The 24,555-nt window shown below is 44.8% G+C and overlaps 1 protein-coding gene across 1 annotated transcript in view; it reads right to left on the reverse strand.

Annotated features, from left to right (window-relative positions):
* The window catches only part of UVRAG (UV radiation resistance associated), a 260,496-nt gene that overhangs the window by 35,721 nt on the left and 200,220 nt on the right, over nucleotides 1-24,555 (reverse strand). The window lies entirely within an intron of this gene.

Here is a 24,555-nt window from a genome sequence, read left to right on the forward strand (position 1 = left end):
CTAAACCTGGCCCATGAGCTTCCTGTTCAGACTGTTTGAGAAGTGGTAAGTTTCTCATCAGTAGAGCTTTAGGAGGAAGTGCAAAGGGTGTTTCTTGGGGATCTCTGTAGTACAGTGCCCTGACAGGCTGGCAGTGACAGCACACTCAGGAGAGCTTGCCAGTGGCTTGGGATGGTCACACACTAGTGTGATTGGGTCTCTTTCTGCTGCTGAGCACAAAAAAACAAGGCTGAAGTTGGTAATTAGGTTAAAGCAAAAAGAAAAAATTAAATCACTGTAATTTCTTATAGCTTTAAAATATCATTTTTCTCTGAACTTTAAAACTTTTGGGGCAACTTCTGGGCTAAGATGACCACATGAAGATGCCTCTCCTGCAGCCCCCTGAAACCCTAACACACATCAGTGATCACGTGTCCTTTTCTGTGCAGTGTTTCATGCTTCCGTTATTCCAAAGGCCAGGATAGCATTATTGTAAATATTTTTCTTCTGCATAGACTCTGTTATTCTCCCTTGCATGTTCTGTCTTGAGACAGTCTTACTAAGATGCCTGGCTTGGGCTTGAAGTTCCTTTGTCCCCAGGCTGGCTCTGAACCTGCAGTCTTCCTGCTCCAGACCCCCAGTAGCTGGGGTTTCTCTGCCCTCACTCCGGCTCTGACCACTCATCTGGAATTTGCTCTGCCCCATTCTTTCTCTCTTCTTCTGACTACACACATGTCGTTCCACAGCACCTGGGACTGTGTTTGGTTTGGTTTTGCTTATGTCCGCTCCCGTGTAGTTACTTACACAGAGCTCAGCCCTCTCGACACTTGCTCTGCAGGCCCTGAGCTCTCATGACCTAATTTTCGATCCTTTAATTTTTTAAGATTTATTTTGCAATCTCTATTTTACTGTTAAACCCACCCAGAGGCTTGATTTCTATTTTAGAAACTGTCATGGTTGGCAGCGGCGAATGCCCTTCATCCTAGCACTTGGAGGCAAGAAACAGGCGGATCTCTGAGCCTGGTCTACAGAATGAGTTCCAGGATAGCCAGGGCCACACAGAGAAACCCTGTCTCAAAAGCAAACAAAGAAGAGGAAGAAGGAGGAGGAGGAGAGGGAGGAGGAATAGAAGGAGGAGGAGGGGGAGGAGGAAGAGAAGGAGGAGGAGGGGGAGGAGGAGGAAGAGGAAGAGGAGGAGGAGGAGAAGAAATTGTCCTCCTTTAGTGTTCTTCCCTTCTGTATTTTTTCCCCTTTTGTAGTTTCCTTTTTCTGCTGACAGTCCCAGCTGTCCACACATCTGTGGGGACTGGTTCCGGGACTTTGTGCCCCAGCAAAGCTGTGATTGCTTGAGATCCTTCTATGAGGCAGCGTAGTCTCTGCATGGAACCTGTGTACATCTCCACAGACTTTACATTTAAGTCATTGCTTGTTACGTATAACACACAGCGCAGGGTAAGCACCATGAGAACAGCTGTGCAGTCTCAGGGAATTAGGAGGAGGGAGAGAGGCCGTGTTCCGTGCAGACGCCCTAACCAGCATCTCTGAGTCAGTCAGTGTGGCGTGTGGAAGGAGGACACTCTATTTACCTTCATTAAAACAGATGCTTTGTTGAGCTTACACCTGTAATCCAGCACTTGGGAAGATGAGGCAGGGGGATTGCTGCAAGCTTGAGGACAGCCTGGACAAGGGATTCTACTGAAAAACAAAACAAAACAAAACAAAATCCCCATGACAAAACGAAGCTAAACCCACAAGCCAAAGAGCGTGCTTTTTTACATTCTTTATCATAACTATAGTAGCCATTTTAAAGTTCATGGACAGTAACTCGAACCTTTGAGTCATCCTCATTGCTTTTTCTAGGGAATAGTTCATAATTTCCTGTTTTGTTGTCCATCAAACAATTTTGGGTTACATCCTAGACAATGTGAGATCACTGGCTCCCGGAGTTTTGTTTAGCAGGCCATTAACTTGGCTAACCTCAAACTGTGAGCCCTGGCTGGGGGAAGCGGGGCTTCTGCAGGTCTGGACTGCGGTTCCTGAGTCGGTCACGGATTTGGGCAGAGGCCACACACAGCATCTGGGGCTCCCTTCTCCAGCTTTCACCTTTCCCTATGCCTCCCTTCGCTCTCCCAGGCTGTGCTCTCCAGAGCTCTGTTCTCTGGGTTTTCAAGAGAGACCAGAAATGTCCAGGGGAACTTCAGTTGCCCACAGGTCGCAGACAGGGGCTTGTACTCGGGTCAGAAGCTGTCAAACGAGACACCCAGTTTTACCCTCTAGTAACTGCCCAATCTGGTTATTATGTGGGGCCTTTAGGTATCTTTATTATACTTTCATTCATACTTTCTATGATCTGATCTGCAGGAAATTGGTCTGACAAGAGCCACTTAGTAACATCAGCAGCACAATTGCCAAGAGGTGCTGATGTGCACAAACATGGAGTCATGTAGATAGTATTAAATATACATAACGAAGTCAGGCAGGGAAGATAAAATAGCATCAAAATGTTTTGCTAGCTAGAAGGCTACCTGAGCTATCCCTCAAGAACCCCCAGAGGTCCAGGAGTTGGTGGCTCTAGGTACCTCGTGAGAATACTCATTTGTGTGTGTGTACACATGTGCAAGCAGAGGCCAGAGGTCAAAGCTGGCTGTCTTCCTTGGTCACTCCCCAACATTTTTGCTGTTTTTGAGACAGCATCTCTCACTGAACCTGCAGCTACTAGTTGGGCTAGATTCTGGCCAGTGATCAGGGGTCTGCCTCTGCCTTCTCCCCAGCAGCAGGGTTACACACTCATGCTATTGTACTTGACTTTTTATGTGGATTCTGGGGTCTAAACTCTGGGTCTGGTGCTTGTTGTGCAAGTACCCTTCCCTCCGTCCCTCTGTCCCTCCTTCTCAGTACCTTCTAGAAATGGCAGCCCCATTGGATTAACAACAGAAGGTTGGCTGAAAACAGTCATATGGTTATATCTCCAGGTTTGTGCTCAGTCTGCTGTCCTGACACACACGTGCACTTTCTTCTCTGGAGTGGGAAACATCAGAAACAGTTGAAGACAAAGGTCCTACACTAGCACCGAGACCATTGAGAAGCTTACACACCAAGTGCTCAGCCTTCCCTCCCACTCTACTTCCACCATACGAGCAATGGCATATACTTTACAGGTGGACAGGAGGACCGCAGAGAAGCTAAGAGCAAAGACCTATGTAGAAAGACATTAGTTGTTTTTTAACTAAAGAACCTGGCTAAATTATGCCATAGTGAACCTTACAGTGAGAACCCCATCTATACATTCAGCATTTCCTACATAAGTAACATAACAAGACCCCCTGCCAAAAAACAAAAACAAAACAAAAAACAACCCAAAAAACAAAAAGCCTAGTGCTTTAGCCAGGTGGTGTTGGTATACACCTTTAATCCCAGCACTCGGGAGACAGAGGCAGATGGGTCTCTAAGTTCGAGGCCAGCCTGGTCTACCAAGCAAGTTTTAGGACAGCCAGGGCTACACAGAGAAACCCTGTTTCAAGAAAAACAAACAAACAAACAAAACATTATAAAACAAACAAAAACTCCACAAAAAACAAGATTAAAAATATTTAGTATGTTAACACAAGTAAGAGAAAATAAACTACTGGACACCTGGAACCCAGGATACAGCTGGAGAGAAGTTCTCAGGCACTGAAGAGAGGAAAGCGGAAGTGACCAGCACGGCAGGAAGCAGGAGTAACCAGGAAGCTAGTGCGGCAGGATGTAGGAAAGAAGGCCAGGGGATCCGCCCAGAGCATGGAGTGCTGGAGAAGTAATTCAGGGGCACTTGACACGACTGAAGAACCTGAGTTTTATGACCAAAAGGGTCCCCAAACAAACAACTGGGGTAACAGGTAAAAACAGGGCACCAGCCTGGACACTGTTGACAAAGGTGTGCAAAGGTCAAGAATGATAGCAAGGCAGGAAGAAGAGAGCAGGAAAGGTGGAGGTGGAGGACGGCCTAGTGTCGCCACGATTTCTCCAAGAGCCTGGAAGCTACTTCAGGACAAGGACGTCTAATTTCTCAAGGAAAAGCCTCGAGCATAAGATGCCATCTATACCAAGAATAATGCGAACACTTTCACATTCACAAGGACTCAAAACCGAACCTCCCTGCATGCTTCCTGCAGAGGTGAAGGGTGCTTTGTTTGACAAGCTAAAGGAGTGCAGTGAGAAAGAGGAGCGCAGGGATTCGGGGGTGGGGGGCAGAGAGTAATGATGGGGACCCCAGGATTGTGGGAGAACAGAGTGATGCCCCAGACTGGAGTAGACTGGGGGGCTTCAGGAGAGATTTCTTCCAAACAAGAAGCTGTTCGGAGTGTGGCGTGTAGCTGGTTAGAGATTTGACGTGCCTGGTCACCTTGGGAAGAGATTTCGATGACTCAGATAGTTTACATATGAGGGCAGCAATTCAGCTGGATCTACAGCCACCACTGTGACTGAGAAATCAAGATCAGCAGAGAGCTAAGTATCAGCACTGGTAACCCTTGGAAACACCTGCCGCTTTCTCACTAGAAAAAGGAAAAAGCACTGGATAACATGCAACAACTTGTTAGCAAAGGCACAGGCGTGGGAAGAAGCTCACAGACTGCAAAGCCTCACTTGCTTTCACCCCATTTCTCAAAGCCCTGTATTATCTCCCTAGCCACACGCCAAGCCTAGGACATTTATAGGAAGAAAGAGTAATCTCATCTGATACAGACAGCCTGTTCCTCTCTTGGCAGGCTATTCCTTTCAGCGTTGAGCCCTTAGCATTTAGTTCAGGTAGGAAAGGAACTGATTTGGTCATTTTCCATGGATACACTTCCTGACTCCCTCACATGCTAGGCCCTGAAGTAGGTTCGTGGATACCTCAGACCCTGGCTCTTTAGCAAGAGACACTCACTACACAGCAGCAGAAATATAAGAATAGGAGCATATTGACTGACTTCTGGGTTTTCACCAGGGAGAGCTCTACAGTGACATTAGTTCTCTCTCATTTTTGGTTTTTCGAGACAGTTTCTCTGCATAGTCCTGGCTGTCCTGGAACTCACTCTGTAGACCAGGCTGGCCTCAAACTCACAGCGATCCGCCTGCCTCTGCCTCCTGAGTGCTGGGATTAAAGGCATGCGCCACCACCGCCTGGCTCTGGTTCTCAGTTTTAAGCAAAGAACAGATGTGAACAGATGTGAAAGGCTGTTTATTGCCTTTTCTCCTTATAAAAAGGTGTTTGGAATGCCAGGAAAATATGTGAATGGGAAATCCACCTAGTAGATCATGAAGATTCTCTTACAATAAAAACCAAAGCAACAAACAAAATACAAGTGGACAACAGCAGTGGCACTGTCATAGTATGACCAATGTCATCACTGGTTCATACAAATGTCAAGTTCCATTGAGCTTGGAGGATAGCCCTGGACTGAAAGAAACCTACTGTAGCAGCTAAGGAAGCCTCCATATCCACCCAGTGCTAAAATGGGGAGCCAGGAAGGTTACCCTCTAGTATTCACAAATGTGATCAGGACCAAATCAACACACAGAAAATTCTTTTGAGAATGTATCCTGAACCTCATCTAACTGCATGGCCTTGTGCGATGTTTTATTTTTCAGAGCTTTAAGGAGTTCACCTGTCAAGTGGGGGTAATTCCACCTGTTCCAGGGGCTGCAGGGACTGACGTACCAAGCCTGATACACCCTTTGTGTCTATTATCTATGACCAGGCAGCAGTTGCTTACATTGTGTTCTGCAATTCCAATTGGTTGGTAACAGTCTCTGAGCTTTCACAGAGGACAAGCAGCAGGCTGGGTCCCAAGACATCAGAATCCCCAAGGAGAATAAGCAAAAACAGATTTGGAAACAACCACACCACTAAGTGAGCACATCAATTTTAGAACCACACCTGTCAGCTGAAAATTTCCCAGGAAGCTTACGGAGGACTTCACCAAGAATACGTTTGACTTTCTCACTGGTTTCCTGTGTACCCAGGAACATTCACAAACATGCACACCAAAGGCTGTGTGAGAGAGAGTGTGTGTACAAGGAGAAACATTAGGACCCACTAAGGAAAAATAAATCTCTCACACATGAAAATGAAGGACCTGCACAGACAGCACATCGCTGAGCAAAGCTGATGCCGAGGGATACACAAGTCAATAATTTATGTTAGGGCTTCACAAAATGTTAGGTCCTAGGAAAGGAACCAAAATAAGTCAAATTACATCAATGAAAAGGCATGAGAAATGGGCTGCCCCGCTGGGAAGCAGTTTCTTGCTACAAGCATCGATGCCTGGGATTCAGGTGACAAAGTACGCATTGTGACAATGAAGAGACAAGCCCATCTGATCACTGCTTCAGAGCCACAGCCTGGGGATCAATGAACCCACGCCTGGGGCCACATGTGCAATCTTGTGCGGTTCTGCTTTTCTTCTTCTTCTTTGGGGGTGGCGGTGGTGGAAATAAGTTCAGTTCATTTCTAAACTTGCAATTTGTCTGTCTAGATTTTTCTTAAGCCTGTTATGGTTACGATAAAATATGATCTTTCATATTAAATCACTTCTGACCTTGGTAAAATATTGCTTTATATTAACTGGCTCTTGGGACCCCTTAATTTTATGAAACATGCACTTTAGTTTTTAAGAGTATGAAAGCAAAACTGGATATTCCTGGTCTACTACATCATGTTAACAAGCTAGCAGAGAACTGGGAATGCACAGAAAAAACACAGCCAATCTCACTGAGTCAGTTTCAAACAGGAAAGGATGCTGACAATTAAAAACAAAATATAGCCAGCACTTCAAATCCTGCACAAGGGACTGGGGCTAAGCAGCTTCCTGGATTCACGGCTCCCTGCCCAAGGTCATTCCAGGGAAGAAAGTCACAAAGTGAAGGACCATAGGAAATTCCAACACCCGCTTTAGGGTAGGAGCCAGCACTTTTATGGATGTATGATGACAAACATTCCTGGAATATGCGGCGAAAAGAACTAAAACCATGTAGGCTTGTGGATCAGAGGAGGGCACTCACAGCTCAAAACGTCTTAGAGAGCAGCAGTGACGGGGCCACAGTCTTCATTACAAATACATAACCAGGTGGCACGTCACTTTCGTACTACTTAAGCCAGGGTACACTCACTGAGTCCTCTGGAGCACCCAGGCAGAGCTGGTGTGGCTCGGCACAACTGAAAGGCCATTGCCAGGCATGTGGTGTTTGGCATGTTAGCAAGAGCTCCTGAAACGCTGAAAAAATGGACTGCAAAACAAATGAACTCAGAGAAAAGGACTTGAAAAATATGACAAAACTGCTGACTTTGAGATACGATCACAGGCCCTGGTGCTGAAGGATGATAAAGGTGCCAGTGTCCTTACCACTGACCTGACCGGCCAGTACACAGCGTGGGGGGCTTTAACCTGCAGGCAGGTGGAACACCTGCCAGGAACCCCACAGGCTGTGAAAAGTAAAAGTAGTTGTTTTTGTTTTTGGTTTAGTGACTCTGTTCTGCTTTTTCTACAGTGACCTAGACTGGAACGCCACTCGCCAAGTACTTGCAACAGCCAACAAGGAGCCTGTGGTGAATTATCAATAAACACACTGATTCCTGCACCCCAACTGTCCTCTGTGAATGAAAAGAAAGTAGCACCTGGGCTAAGCAGCATTTACTGACATGGCTGACTTACATCTTGAGTGAGTTCCTTATCCGATGGCAGCCCAGGAAAAACATAAGCACCTGTGTGGCCTGCAGAGGGCTTGCTGGCCTGCAGAGGCACTGGCTGCCTCAGAGTCATTCCTGCCTTGACAGTGTATGCAAGATACCCAGTTAGGTCCTCAGCTACCTAACACTAGCCACAGGCTGGGGAAAGTGGGGAAAGAAGGGAACTAGTAACTATTATGACAGTGTGTTAATGGTTTACATATTTTATTTATATACTTCATTTAATATCTTATTGACACATATCCTATTTCCTATTTAAACCCACCCTGTGTTGGCTGTATTACCATTGTGACCTGCATTTCAGAGAGCTTCTCTGCTGCTATAGAGGCAACCGTTAGCATGGAAGCCGTGCTGTGCAACCCTTGCATCTCCTAACACAGAGTGTGCAATTGGCAGGCCGTCCCAGCTACTGACTGCATCCACGCAGTGCTCTGGTACCTCAGCCGATGACTGCTTGGCCCAGATGCTAGATAAGGCCTGAGGCACATGGGCCTCCTCCAATGGGCAGCTGAGCTTGAGGGCTTCCTGTGAATTTGGATGGATCTTTCTCAGAGCCGAGTCGCAGCTCAGATCTCTCCTAACTAGGCCCCCTTTGTCCTTCTTTCCATCCACAGACACCCTCTATGCAACAGGCTTTTCCATCTTATCCTACTCTCCTCCAATAAACTGCTTTGATATGTAACCCATGCCTGGAATCTGTTCCGACCCAACGTAGTCAGCGAATGTGAATGCTAGTACTGACTGTGACACCGACAGAGACTTGCCTACAGCGGGTGTGAGTGCATCTCCCAGGAGGGAGGCCTGATACAAAGAGCAAATTCCAAAGGCCTCTGGCCTGCCTGTCTCTCTCTCTGCACCTGGGATAACACGCAGGGACGAGAAGTCAAAACTTGAGGTCATGTGTAAAGTGCTGGAAGGGAGAAAGAAGCGCATGTGCTAGCAGGTTTGCAGAGCTGTGGCTTCCTGGGATGATGGACCGCATGCATAGCTCTGAAAGGTAATAAAAGCAAAGCAAAAGTGAAGTAGGAAGGTGTGCCTGGCACAGGCAGGATGTGGTCCTTGATGGATGCTTCACATGGCACAGGCAGGATGTGGTCCTTGATGAATGCCTCACATGGCACAGGCAGGATGTGGTCCTTGTTGGATGCCTCACATGGCACAGGTAGGATGTGGTCCTTGTTGGATGCCTCACATGAGTCAGTTAGCAACTGAGCCAAATGGCTCAAAAGGAGATGACACTAAACATCCAAAGACATTGGCTCAACAGATACTTTGATGAAGGTGATGCAGTAGGGAAGATGCAATGCTATACGGGCCCCCTGGAGCTAGAGTGATAGGCAGCTGTGAGCCTCACTGAGGTGGGTGCTGGGAACTGAGCTCAGGGCCTCTGCAAGAGCAGTGTACACTCCTAACCGCTAGTTTCCTAGCCTCTCAACCATTTTTCTTTTCTAAAAAACCATTTATTAATTTTTATTTTATGTAAGTATTTGCCTGCATGTGTGTCTGTGTACCACATATGTGCATGGTGTTCACAGAGGCCAGAAGAGGCTGTTGGGTCCCCTGGAACTGGACTTAGAGACGGCCGTGAGCTGTCATGTGGGTGCCGGGAACTAAACCCAGGTCCTCTGCAGGAACAAGTGCTCTTCACCGCTGAGGCATCTCTGCAGCCCCTGAGCTATTTTCCACAAGAAGGAAGTTTTCTCTTACTTTGCCAATACCCAGAACCTAGTCTAGTGCATTCAGTGAGTACTTTCTGGCTTGTGTGTCCAAGAAGTACACAAACCTCTGTATAGAGTCTATGTTTCAGTTTAAAATCAGAAAAGCGAGCTATAGCTTAGTCTAGATAAACTAGGATAATATATGTTGTTTGCAAATGATGACACAAAAGATGTGAATTAACTTTAAAATAAACAAACTGAAGTATATCCTGATGGCTGCGCTTGAGCAGGGGGTGGGGAGTAAGAATGACAACCTAACGTGATGTCTCTGCTTTTCTCAGCTGCATCTCACTGAAACATCTGAGGCCATGACTAAAAGCCCTACATCCTCTTAGACTTTCTACACTTGGTTATTAATGCCGCCTTTATGGAAATAAATAAAAAAGCCCTGATGGACGATGGCGAGTGCATTAGTGTCCGTGTTATCTCTCCTGGTATGAATGTAATGGGCATCTTAATAAGGAGATATAAACTAATGTCACTGATTAGGAAATGTGTCCACTCACAGCACTTCGCATCGTCCAGTGGGGCCTGACGGTCCTGTCTGAGCGGGATTACTATAAAGCTGATGATAAATTAGGGCAAGGGGCAGAGGAACACATAAATGTGCCTTGGAGATGAAGCAATTACATTCCAGGACGTCACAGTTCCAGGTCCCTTCACAGGGCAAAGCAGTAAGTTCTAAGGTGGCCCTGCCATCCTGGGATGCCCACTGCTCAGAACTGGCCAGGGAAAGCTATTCTGATAGCTGGGTCATGGGCTTCCTTGGTGGGAATAACCTGATAGTAACATTTGCATGCTTCAGTCTCTTAATCTCCTAAGTACCATGATGTTTATCAGCGGTAAGACACAGGCACATTCCGCTCGGATGACCTCATTCTCAGGGGACGCTGTCATTACGAGAGCATATTAAAAGCAAGCAAGGCTTCACGAGCCTTTCAGAAGAATCCTAAGTGACATTACAAATCAAATACCAAAAAAATTTTTTTGGCTTAGCTATACAAAGTAATTTCCTTCTTGTGGTTAGCTGAGCGGTCAGAGTTCAGCCATCTTTGGCTAGAGTGACCACCGCAATTACTGTGTGAGTGGTGCAGACACAGGCTCTCGCACTCTCTTCTAATTAGCTTTGATTTCAGTGCTCAGTGCAGGGGACTGACCTGAGAGCAGTAATGCCCACAGATTGGTTCACCACCAGGCTTTTGGGAAATCCCACACATTTGTTGGAATGCTGGAAAGACGTCTGTCTAAAACCCAGTCTGCTCATCTGTAGAGAGCTTGCTTTATCACATATTCTTAAGATGTGCATAGATGCTGTTTCCAGTATATCTTTCCATAATATAAAACATCAGAAATATTCAGTACAGATTTGCTTCAGTTATTTCTTTCAGATTTATTTTCACCAAAAATTAGTCCAAGCCTGCTTCCACATTTGAAAACAAACTAATAATACAGAAATATTATATGCCAATTAGGTATATAGAATGTATATATAAAAGCTCACTCAGACCAGATATATACTATTGCAACCAATAAAAGCAGACATACTTATTTGGGATGCTAAGATAAATGAAGTGCTCTTTTTCTTCTGGGGAATATGATAATAAAATGTCTTTCATCATGGCCAATGACATCTTAAGAGGTGACAAGTATTCAACTGATGTAAGTGACAGATGGACACACACACACACACACACACACACACACACACACACACACACTTTTCATTGCTGTCACATAGAGAAGTACATGACATATGACATGAAGTTTAGAGGATCAGTACGACAGAACAAACCCTGTCAGCCACAACTCAGCCTACAGAAAGAAGTCACTGGGTCCCAGAGGGGCCCCAGGAACCCTTTTGTGCTGATTCCTTCCCTTTCCCACTGGTAACCTAGTCTCAGTTTGATGTATGGTTTTCATGCCTAAACAATCCTGTTGACCCTTGTCTGGTTTTGAGCTGCATATGGACGGAATAACACTGCCGAGATCTCTTACCACCATCCCATATGCTTTGAAACTCGGCGGCATCTGTCCTAGTCATTGCCATGGTTCTGTGGTGGCACAGTATTCCACACGTAAACACACGGTGATTAATGACGGGCGTGCTGATAGATTTCAGCCTGTCTCTAGTCTTTGGCTAATGGGAATACTGCTGCTATAAACACTCTCATATACAGATGTTCAACTTCACAGGACAGTGCCAAATTATTATTCTTTTTCTTTTAGAGGCAGGGTCTCATGTATCCCAGAGTGGACTCAAACTTGTTATATTAGCCAAGGAGAAACCCAAAGCTGCCTACACCTCTTGACATGCTCCAACACTCGGTGCCGGGATTACAGACATGCTCCAACACGTGAGGCTTACTCTGTGCTAGCAATGACATCCAGGGCTTCATGTGTGCTACGCTACACTTTCAGCCACCTGGATCATTTTTCTAACTGGTAACTTTCCTATCCCATCATGGAGAGCTGCCTTAGCAGTTAAGAGCACTGGCTGCTCACCCAGAGGACCCAGGTTCAAGTCCCAGGAATCCACATGGCAGCTAACAACTGTTTCTAACTTTAGTTCCAAGGGATCTGACACCCTCTTCTGGCATCCATGAGCGCTGAATGCTTGCGGTACACAGGTACACATTCAGGCAAAACATTCATACACAGGGTTTCTCTGTGTAGCCTTGGCTGGCCTGGACCCGCTTTGTAGGCCAGGCTGGCCTCGAACTCACAGCAATCCACCTGCCTCTGCCTCCCGAGTGCTGGGATTAAAGGCGTGCGCCACCACGCCCGGCTACTCATACACATTTTTAAAAAATTAAAAAGTAACCTATTTTTAGTGAGTGTGCATGCCTGCCGGCCTGTTTTAAGTCATGTGTTCCTGACCAGGCTGGGGGTGCAGCAGAGTAGCAGGGCAGAAGGAAACAAGTCTTGTTAGGGCACAGTCCTGGTCTTAAAGAGACTGAGATTCACTGATGTCACCATGAAGAGGAAACATGTTGCACTGATGAAGCAGATTCAACTATGAGGCGAGATCACATTTGGTGCTTGAGGCCCTAGGCTGCCTTGCAGGGCACCCTGGGAACCAGACAGGACTACCAGCCAGCTGGAAAACGCAACACAACGGGACAAAGATAGAAAGCTTTAGAGAAGTTTAGAAAAAGCAAAAACACTCCATGGCACAACACAGGCTAAGAGCTCTGTCACATAAAAACAGGAGTTATAGAGAGAACAAAGTGACAACTCTGACCAGGAAATGAACCAGGTACCCTTGTGGTCCTAACCACATATACTGCCCCCAAATCAACGCAGCCCAGGGGAGAGTGCTATACTTTGGGAGTCAGGAAAAAAAAGTACATGTATCTTTTTAACTTCGTTATGAACTAATGATTGCTAGAGAGCCAGGGCGACCTCCTTAGAGGGAATGGGCTGTGCATGTCCTGGCATGTCTGTCCCCTGATGCGGGGAGCCACACAGCGATGAGCAGATGCAGAAGGACTCGAGTCCCACGTCACTGCCAATATTCCTACCATTTTGAGAATGTCAAAGAAATGTCAGTGGAAGAATGAAGAGATCTGGAGATGACCTTAATGTCTACCAACAAAGAAACTGTTAAAGGAATCATGGTATACGCATACTACAGAACAACCTTTATATAGCTCTGCTCACCAACAGTAGTCACAACACAGGTAAATGGGAAAAAAGCAGGACGCACAACAGCCTGCACACTCTAAAACCATTGTCCCCTGGATGGGGAGGTCTGGTGGCACTCAGAGGAAGGATAGCAGGCTACCAAGAAGAGACTTGATACCCTATGAGCATATACAGGGGGAGGAGGTCCCCCTCAGTCACAGTCATAGGGGAGGGGAGTAAGGGGAAAATGGGAGGGAGGGAAGAATGGGAGGATACAAGGGATGGGATAACAATTGAGATGTAATATGAATAAATTAATAAAATATATTTTAAAAATAAAATAAAATTTTATCTTATTTAACTATGTACTCTGAGCACCCTGAGTGCTGAGCCAGGAAGCTCAGATATTTAGGCCAGTCCGATCTATATAGATATAAAGCATGTCTGTCTGTCTGTCTTTCTTTCTGTCTTTCTTTCTTTCTTTCTTTCTTTCTTTCTTTCTTTCTTTCTTTCTTTATCCGACTGCCTAGAGTGCTGGCAGCATGGCAGTTACCAAATTTAAGCTGTTTTGCTATAAGCTATACATTCTCATGAAGCACGGCTTTAATGGCATTTCCTCACTGTTTCCACTTTAAGTAGAGTCTTGCAACATAGCCCAGGCTTGCCCTGAAGTCTCTAGTCTCCTGTCTCAGCCTCGTGGGTGCTGGGGTTGCAGGAGTAGGGTACTGTGCTTAACCACTCAGCGATGCTGCCTTTGTATTACTTAATTTTAATCTATTTTTTTGGCTGTTTACTTGCTAAACTTACATTAATAAGGATACTACTTTTATTATCATTGGAAACTCTAGCTTATAAATTTTTAGGTATTCTTCTCTAATGAGTACCAGAATTCAGATATCATTTTTTTTTAAGTTTATTTCTTCAAATACCTTATGCCTAAGTTATGCTGGTCAGTTTGATGCCAACTAAAATCAGACCAAATTCATTTTTCATAAGGTTCATAATTCATTTCATAAGGCTCAATCAATCACACACACACACACAAAATATAGTTAGGATTCCTCTCTGAACCAAGATTCTTCCAGCTGCACGCATTCTTTGCATAGCTCCCTCCCAGCAGATGTCACTGCTGGCGGCGCTTTGAGAAGCCAACTTCACAGAGTAAGAAGGCTAAGTGACAGCATAGAGGCAGACATGTGACAGATGCTACATGTACACCTTAGCTTCCAACCACAGGGAAAGAAACCAAAGGTTGTTATGTAATCGCCCCCTCCCCCACTTCTCCTGGAACTTGCTGTTGACCAGCTGTCCTCGAACTCAGAGATCTACCTGCCTCTGCCTCCTGAGTGCTGGGATTAAAGGTGTGCACCACTGCCACCTCCACCACCACCATCTGGCCTTGTGATATATCTCTTGCTGCCAGGCAGGAAGAAACTAACAAGCATAGTCCTTGCTCTCGGACAGGCTGGGCAGGCTCTCCATACCTTTGCTCACCCAGTTGCTCTGCGATTGAGTGCAAAGAGCTTTGTCCTCAGAAGTTCAATGTACCCAGTGGTAAAGTGAGAACAGTGATGTCAACACTCATAAGGGCTTTTGCCATCAACAAAGGAGATGATGTGTACAAATGGGCTCTGTGCCCTAAAATAAGCTATATAACAGTGAGTTAGAGGTCTGCTTTTCTAATTGCAGAAGATGTTCTTGGTATGGGTTTCTAGTTTCTAGTTTCAGTTTAAAGTTGGAAAGACTGCTTAATTAATTTATCATTTTCCATATTTGAAGAATGTGGTGACTACAGCCAATATAATAATAACAATGCTTAGTAAATTTCTTAATAACTGATGATGCTTCTTTTAAAAGTTAACATGTTAGTATATAATATTAATCAACCATTTAAAGTAAAAAAAAAAAGCATGCTATCACTCTAAGTTCAAGATGAAAAAAATTAAAAATAAATATATATTTTTCTGTGTCAAAACTCATTTAAATATATATCCCTATTATTTAAATACATATTTACTCCTCCTCCTCCTACACACACATACACATACACACACACACACACACACACACATACACACACACACATAGACAGACAGAGGGGAAGGGAAGGGAGGAAAGGAGGGAAGGAGGGAGGGAGAGAGAGAGAGGAGAGAGAGAGAGAGAGAGTTAATTAACTATCTTAGGGAAGAAAATACAACCGGCTTCTTAGCTTATTCTCCCAATATCTATTAATACACAAAACACTCCAGGGCTCACCTGGCCAATGTAGGTTCTGGTGTGGGAGCTGTGCAGCTTAGGACGCTATAGTAGTCAACCCAAACCATCCTGTTTCCCTAGGGAGGTAGCCCCTGCACCTGCTAGGCTGGTCTACATAAGCCCAGCCACATAAGGCAGGCATTCTTCCTCTTGCCCTAGCAAGAGCCGAGAGCTCTCATCTCCCACGAGGCTCAGACGCCATCATCCCTGCACTTTTAGCTCAGACTGAAGCATTCCTTCCACACACGTGGGTCAGGACAGCGATGACAAGAACAACAAGTGGCAGCTATCATGTATTGAGACTCCCTTCTATGGACAAGTCCTAATCTATGGCATTATCCCAACTATAAAATGGTGGGAAAAGCCAAAGATCCAGAAATTATTGGGAATTGTGCGATTATGGAGAATTTAAAATATCTTCTTTCATCTTTTTTTGTAATTTTCAAAAATTTGACAATGGACATGTATTATTTTTAATCTTGAAATTTGTGAACACATAAGTGTGACACTAGGGTCTGAATTCAGGACCTCACATATTATAGATAAGTGTCTGCCCACTGAACTATATACTTGGGCCCAGAAATTTTATTTTAAAGGAAAAAGACAGAGGGTGATGCTAGCTTAAGGACAGGCTTATAGATTAATGGAAAAGAATTCAGAAGTTAGAAATGAATTCTCACACTCACAGTAAAGTTATTTAGAGGGAACCATGGTGACGTCTCCCCAGCACGTGCTCCTGGAACAAGTGGACATCCCTGTGCAGAACAAGAAAGCGACAGCCCTTCTCTGCACCACACGGCCATGACTCAAGTGGACTACACACCCAAAGATGGGAGGCCAAACAACACAGAGCCTAAAAGTAAATCCACATGACCTTGCCAAAGCCTTATACAGAAAGTACAGCAGGATAAGGAAGACAGATAAAACAACACCACCCAAACAAACACCCTTGCACTGCAGTGAGCATGGGTGGAAAGAAAGCCTGCGGGACGGTAGAAACTACTTCCATTTATTGATTTTTTTTTCATTACATAAGTTATATTAATTATGTAAATAAACTGAATGAGTACTTATTAATCATTTATCTTAAAAGCAACTTTTTATCTAAAATACACAAATAAAGATAAATAACAACTTAAAAATGAGCAAAGGTCCTTATAGGTGTGTCTCTAGAGAAGACACATGAACAGTGAATATGGGCTTGAAATGATGCCTGGCATCTTAGCCAGCAGAAAACAACTCAAATCAAACCTCTTGACAGCTAGTGGAAGGCTACACTCAAAAAGACGGAAAATAGCAAGTGCAGACAGACACACAGAGAAACTGGAGGCCTAGAACAGTGTTGGCAGGAATATAAAATGATGTAGCCATCAAAAAATGTCTAACAATTATTCAAAACATTCAAACCAGGGCAATAACTCAATGGTAGGACACTTGCTTAGCCTGTGTCAGGTCCTGGGCTTGGTCCTGAGTGCGGGATTAAAAAAAAAAAAAGGAAAGGAAAAGATCAAACATAATTATATGGCTCCACAATTCTACTGCTAGGTAAATACTTGAGAATAATGAAAACTTGTGTTCATTGTTTAGGGGAAGGAAGAGACAGAGGATCCTTGGAGCTTGCTGGCCAGTCAGTGTAAAGAAACAGTGAGCTGTTCCATGATCAGTGAGAGACTTAAAAAAAAAATGCTGGGCAGTGGTGGCACATGCCTTTAATCCCAGCACTTGGGAGGCAGAGGCAAGTGGATTGCTGTGAGTTCAAGGCCAGCCTGGTCTACATAAGCAAGTCCAGGACAGTCAAGGCTACATAGAGAAACCCTGTCTCGAACCCCCCCCCCCCCGCAAAAAACCCCAAAGTAATAATAATAATAATGGGGGAACAATAGAGGAAAATACCCAACCTGGACTTCTGGCTTCCACATGCACATGCATGGGCAGCTAATCAGCACACATGCCCATGCACCAAGCCACTGCATTTTATACTTTAAAGGGTGAATTGTAATGCATGTCAATTATATCTATGTAAAGTCTTTTTAAGAATTTTCAACATGAACTTTCACTGTGTTACTGCCAAATTTTTGTTGGCAGCTTGGAGGAACATTTTGACCATGGCCACATCCTTGGAGGGCTTGGGCAGAAGCTCAGGGTGGTATGCTTGACATGTACATGTGAGGCCCCCATGTTCAATCCCCAGGACTAGTGAAGAAAAAACAATCTTTGGGATGTGTATTCCTGATTCCCCTAAGAATTACAAAATAAAATGCATTCTCTCCCCGTCCCCATCCATCTTGAACTGTGTGTTGGAGAAGCATGCCTGGGTTTAAGCTGCTGGTGGGCAGACACGGAGTCCATCTCAACAGCCATATGCTTGGGCACTGGAACACTGAGCGTTAGAGAATGCCCATGGCCTCATGGAGCAAGGCTTGTTCAAAAGGAGAAGGTGCTTTCACTAGTCTGCAGGGACAGGAAGGGGCGGGGCGAGAGGGAAGGAGGCCGCTGAGTCTTAGGACTTTAGAACATGTGCTGCTGTAGTGAGCAACAGCTCTCAGCCTTTAATTATTGTTTTACTTAACTCTTGGCACAGAGATAAAGGTCTGTGTGGAATCCACAGAATGACCTAGGGGAAAAAAAAAAAAGGAATAATATCCATCCAGCTAGTGAGAATACTTAATCTGAGCTCTCTCTGTCAATATGTCAGGTTGTGAGGCTACAGGAATTAGCACACAGGCAGCTCAATATATCTTTAAGGCCAGATCTGGAAAGCATACGGGGATGATACGGGCTATAGGACTGAAATCACACCAAAGTCCTACAGGTAACCAAGCTTAAGTCACCATTGCTATCTGTAAAGCGTGTCCCCAAAGCATTAGACCCTCAGCCCCTCCCCCCAGCTTTTAGGGAGGAAAGAAGAGGCTCTGGCTTAAGAGAAGCCAAAGATACGGTGAAGGATCAGTCCACAGAGAGATGCTGACCCCCTGACATGTACAGTGTTGCATAACTGGGATTCACACCAGCAGGTCTGCTCTCACACAAGGATTAACATCTGGGGGTTGACACGTGTATCTTGTTTTATTAGAGTATGTGCAGCCGAGGGCTTCTATAGGAGTCTGGATGGCCCCACTGTCTAGGACAACAAGTCTCAAAGGTCCTTTTGACTCTTAAAATCAGTTCAGACTCCCAAAGGCATGTATGTTAATATTTGCCATACTGGAAATGAGAATTAAAATAAACTTTAATTATTGATTCATTAAAAAAAACAATAGAGGGGATAGAGAGATGGCTCGGCAGTTAAAAGCACCTGCTGCTCTCACAGGACTGGGGTTCACTTCCTCACAACTGCCTGTAACTCCCACTCCAGGGGATCTGACGAGCTTCTGCATGCGAGTGCACATGGCGCGCACACACACACACACACACACACACACACACACACACACACACACACACACAAATAAATGTAAAGAAACAATAGAAATCTATTACTTGTCAGTGAAAATAAAAGTTTACGCTGACAATTAAAACAGGCATGTTTTTAAAAAATGATTAGGTTAGTGCCATCTTTTAAGAATATATTTTTCTGCAGGCCTCTTTTGAGATGTCTTGGTTAGCACAGAGCAGCTGAAGTCTGATTTTTTTCTGTTGTATTCGTCACCAAATGTTACTCTGTAAGAAAACCAAGCCTTGCCTTAATGTACAGTTAGAAAATAAGGCGTATTTAATAATCTTTTCAAATACCTGAGGACGGTTTTCTCTGACACACTCCCCAACTTGCCGTGCAGTCATCGCAATGCAGAATCCGAAGCCTTCTTAAAGGGTTGCAGCCCCAGGGAGGCTTATGTAATTTTAATACATTACAGGTCTTTAGTTGGTGTTTCTTGCTGTTGAAGTGATACTGACCCACGTATGACTTCATAGTATCATGTACTGGCCATTTGAAAATTTTAGCTTATAAACATACGTTTGTCATATACATTATATGACAAAACAAAACAAACCTACCTGCAAGGACTGGGAAGCTGTCAATTTTGATGGCAAATGCAGGTTTTTGCTGTTTCTGTTGTTGAAGACAGGGTCTCGCTATCTAGCGCTGGCTGCCCTGGGACTCACTATCCACAACACGCTGCCCTTGAATTTTTGGCAGTCCTCTTGCCTTTGCCTCCTGTGAGCTGGCATCACAAATGTGTGCCGCCACGTCTGATTCCACAAGTGTTCTGAGATACTTTTATTCAAACTCTTGGATTTTATCAATCAATTTCCTGTATGTGGCAGACCCACTTCATTCATTTTTGAGAAAATGTTTGCCTAAGTCTGAATGACCATTCTGATGCTCAGAGGCTGCTGCATAAGGAAGTGGCCAGTTCAGTCAGCAACTCAAGTGTTCCTTGTGATGCTTGGGTTGCACAGGAGTGCTTCCTGCAGGTCCCTGCCCATCACACAGACTGTGAGAAAGAGGTGTACTTCCATCAGGATGTTAGAAACTCAACACATTCTACTGCTTCACTGTGGGCATTCTTTTTTTTTTTTTTTTTTTTGGCATTCTTTTTAAAACATGATTTTGTGTTTTGGAAGGACAGCACAGTGGTTAAGAGCACTTGCTGCTCTTGCAGAGGACCCAGATTCAATTCCCAGCACCCAGAGGGCAGCTCACAACTACTTGTAACTCCAGACTGAAGGAATGATCTGGTACCTTTTTATGGCTTCCAAGGGCACCAGGCATGCACATGGTATACAGTCATATATGTGTATAAGTGTGTTCTTGTAGGTCTGTTCAGTTAAGTGTACACACAAGTATGCAATTGATGTCAGGTGTCAGTAACTCCCACTTTGTTTCCTGAGGCAGGAGCTCCTGTCTAGTTTAGTTAGCTAGCCAGCTTGCTCTGGGGCTCTATCTCCCGGGTGTTGGGATTACAGGCAGCCCCTGCTTGTACAGTGTGGTATAAACGTGACAACACTGTTCTTTTTTTTTTTTTTTTTTTTTTTAAGACAGGGTTTCTCTTGGCTGTCCCGGACTCATTTTGTAGAACAGGCTGGCCTCGAACTCACAGCGATCTGCTTGCCTCTGCCTACCCAGTGCTGGGATTATAGGCGTGTGGCACTGCACCCGGCTGACACACACTGTTCTTTCTGCTGCACTGGTCAATGTTCTGTAGGTAAATAGTGAGTCAGGCTTTCCTCTATCCCTTGTTTATATAGATCCATTGTCCTCAAATAACCTAAAATACGGTGAGGTCAGAGACTTGTTCTTATCACGCATAAATATATTTCCCACTACGGTTTTTTGGTTCTATTTTGCTTTTTGAGAAAGGGTCCCCTGTAGCTCAGACGAGCCTGGAACTATACATGGGAAGATGACCTTGAACTCTCATTCTCCTGCCTTTACCTCACCAGTGCTAGAGGAAAGAGGATCAGAAGTTCAAGGTCACCCCCAGCAACATATTGAGTTTGAGGTTAGCCTGGGCTACAAGAAACCCTGTTTCAACATAGCCCTAACAATGACAACCAAGTAGTTCCATCAGATTTTAACCACCCCAATACTACCAAACCAAAGTAAGAACCAACCACAAGAGCTGTTTCCTTAACCCCATAGTCCTCCCAGCTGCGAACCGGAAACTGGACACAGTGGACACGTCTTCCTTTCACAGTCCTGTTTCACTTAGTTTCCAATCCTTCCACTTCCACTTTTCCCTATGCACCAGCCATTCCACTCAGTGTGCCCTCCCATATCCAAGGTCTTCACTGCAGGGCCATCTCTCGAGCCCCTCAAGTCAGTTTCTATTTTTTAAAAATATATATTTTATTAATTCATTCATATTACATCTCAATTGTTATCCCATCCCTTGTATCTTCCCATTCCTCCCTCCCTCCCGCTTTCCCCCTACTCCCCTCCCATATGACTGTGACTGAGGGGGACCTCCTCCCCCTGTATATGCTCATAGGGTATCAAGTCTCTTTTTGGTAGCCTGCTATCCTTCCTCTGAGTGCCACCAGGTCAAATATGGGGCACCAGAGTTCGTGTCAAGCTGTACTATGAAGCAACAGTAATTAAAACAGCATGGTACTGGCACAGCAATAGGCTGGTTGATCAAAGGAATTGAATCAAAGACCCAGAAATGAATCCACACACATATGGTCACTTGGTTTTTGACAAAGAAGCCAAATCTATTCAATGGAAAAAGGATAGCTTATTCAACAAATGGCTGCTGGTCTAACTGGATGTCTACATGTAGAAAAATGCAATTGGACCCATACTTGTCACCATGCACAAAACTCAAGTCCAAGTGGATCAAAAATCCCCACATAAAACCAGAGACACTAAATTGGCTAGAAGAAAAAGTAGGGAAGAGCCTGGAACACATTGGCATAGGAGACAACTTCCTGAACAGAACATCAACCGCCCAGGCCTTAAGGTCAACAACTAATAAATGAGACCTCATGAGGCTGAGAAGCTTCTGTAAGGCAGGAGACATTGTCAACAGAACAAAGCGACAGCCTACAGACTGGGAAAAGACTTTCATTAACCTTACATCTGACAAAGGTCTAATATCCAAAATATACAAAGAACTCAAGAAATTAAACAACACCAAACCAAATAACTCAAGTCAGCTTCTAAATGTGACTTCTATTGCATGCCCTTCTCTTTTCAGCTCTCTATTCTCTCCCTGGTTAACCTCATCTGGTTCTATAGGTATAAACAATCCATCCAGGTTGATGTTCCCACATTTCCATCTCCAGCACTGACTTAAGCACTGGACTCCAACCCATGTATCCCTTTGTCCATTTAATGAACATATTTAGAATTCGAAAAGGCAACTCAGAATTGACACTCACACAGTAGATCTAATACCTCCCTCCCCCCAGCCCCCCACCCCCATGTCCCACTCTCCTGGACTTGTCCATTTCAAATCAATGGCATTATTTCTCATACACAAAACCTGGGCATCATTCCAGTCATCAGTCTATGAATTCATCTCCCACAATGTATCTCCAATCTTCTCTTTAGTGGTACCTAACCTGCTGACTAGTAAGTAACTGCTCTGTCTCTGTCTCTGTCTCTCTCTGTCTCTCTCTGTCTCTCTCTGTCTCTCTCTCTCTTTCTCTGTCTCTGTCTCTCTCTCTCTTTCTCTGTCTCTCTCTGTCTGTCTCTCTCTCTCTCTCTCTCTCTCTCTCTCTCTCTCTCTCTCTCTCTCTCTCTCTCTCCCCCATCCCCTGGGTCCGCTGGAGCAGCAAGTGGTGTGAATGAACAAATTCAATCATCCCTTTCCTACCCCAGGACCTTTGTCCCTGCCGTTCCCATGGCCTTAGGGAACTTTCTGTGTTCTGATCCTTGCACAGCTGGCTGTCCAGTCACCATCCAAGCCTTAGCTCAGCAACCGCTTTCTCAGAAAAGTTTGTTTGGTAACTTTATCTGAAGCAGGTCTCTCTCAAGTTATTTTGTATGATAATAATTAATCTCTAGCACATCACTTACTATAATCTGAGATGCTTTTATACACTGTATGCCTTTCCCCATCCAACTAGAAGTCTAATGAAGTGGAAATCTTTATTTCTTGGTAGTACTGGTCATTAAATCCAGGGCCTTGAAACTTACTAGGCATGCACTCTACCAATGGAGCTAGCTATGTCCCCAACCACAGACACTTCATTTTAAAAATCAATGCTAATTATACTATGCTTTGAAATATTCTTGGATTTTTGTATTGTTGTTATTATTATTACTACTACTACTACTACTACTACTACTACTACTACTATTATTATTATTATAGACTTGCTACTAGCTCAAGCTGGCCTAGAACTTACTATGTAGTCCAATCTGGTCTTGAGCTTACAGCACTCTGCCTGCCTCAGCCTCCTTAGTGTTAGGATTAGGACTTACGTCTGAGTCTGACAGGCCCATTTCTGCAGCGTCACCTGCTCCCAACAGTGAAGGCCATCGCCTCCTGAAGGGGCAGGCGCTAGACAGACATTAGTAGCTGATGCTGACAGCGAGCATTTTGCTGGACCGACTCATTCTAGATGCACGCACACCACGTCACTACAGTGGCAAGCAGAGGGCAGGCAGGCTGGCTAGGCTCTCTGTTCTTCTCAGGATAGCTCAGAAGTTCTGCTTGAAGGCCTGTCTTCCTAAGCCTGTGCTTTCAAAGCGTGGGCTGGATTGATCCCAAACCCTGAAGTAACAAATATTACTAAGTTCTGTCATTTCCTCCACCAGAAAAGTGATTTTACTACTACTTCTGGTTGTGATGAAAGGTCCTATTGACTATTCAAATCCTCAACCAAGTTGTGGACGAGGTATGAGATGACTTCACTCCCTTTTCTCCGGCACTTTAACACATGCCAGTGCTTTCATCCACCTCCACTAACATGGCTTGTAAATCACGGAGGCGAGGCTGTCTTAACGGCACGACTTGTTCCCATCTCTAGAGATGGGGCATAAGTGAGACCGACTGAAAAGACAAATTCCTCTTTGACAACATGCATTAGTATATGCAGATAATCCATCCAGAGCTGCACACATCTTACTGCTGTTTATGAGCCACAAATAGGAACATGGGAGAACAATGCTAGTAAGGTCAAAACAGGCTTCTCAGGGGTCACAAATTTGCTAAAAGTTTCTTTTATGTGTTTAAAAGTGGCTTCCTGAACCAAGCTTTCAAATCTATGGAAGTTTGTTTTGAACAAACAGAAGATGACAGCAGAGAGCAAGCGACTTGTTTGCTATGGACAGAGTAGACAAGCTGTTGCCTTCCTCTTAAAGAATGCTCAGCTGAGCACAGACGATTACTACGGGTGGGCTACTCCTGATACAGGTGAGAACAGCAGTTAAGCACACTGTGGCCTTGGCTTGGTTAAGTCGCAGGCTACTTGGGAAGTACTCCATTTGTGAGCCGATGCGATGGAGAGCTCTGCCCTCTGAGTTTCTCACGGTGAAGAGCAGTCTCCCTTGGCCTTTCAGCTGAGCTACTCTCAGTGTCTCTTTTTACCATTTTTCCCATTTCTGTTTAGGAACATGACATCTGTATGTGCATGCATTCCTGAATTCGCAGCTAATATATATTAATAAGGAGACCCAGGCACTACTGTAGGGCAGGTCACACCTGGAAGCTTCCAAGTTCAGCGTCTACATTCACGGAGCAAGACACTGCAAATAGGCCAGGAGAGCATGGCAGTGAGGGTGAAAGTGTCATGGTCCTGAGCACATGTAGCTTGGGTTAGGAAGCGAGTGGTTAATGCAGTGTGGCAAACTAGAAATATGGTCCAGATTCAGAAGAG

This window comes from Acomys minous (assembly GCF_964271855.1).
Source record: "Acomys minous genome assembly, chromosome: 2".
In the NCBI taxonomy this organism is placed as follows: domain Eukaryota; kingdom Metazoa; phylum Chordata; class Mammalia; order Rodentia; family Muridae; genus Acomys; species Acomys minous.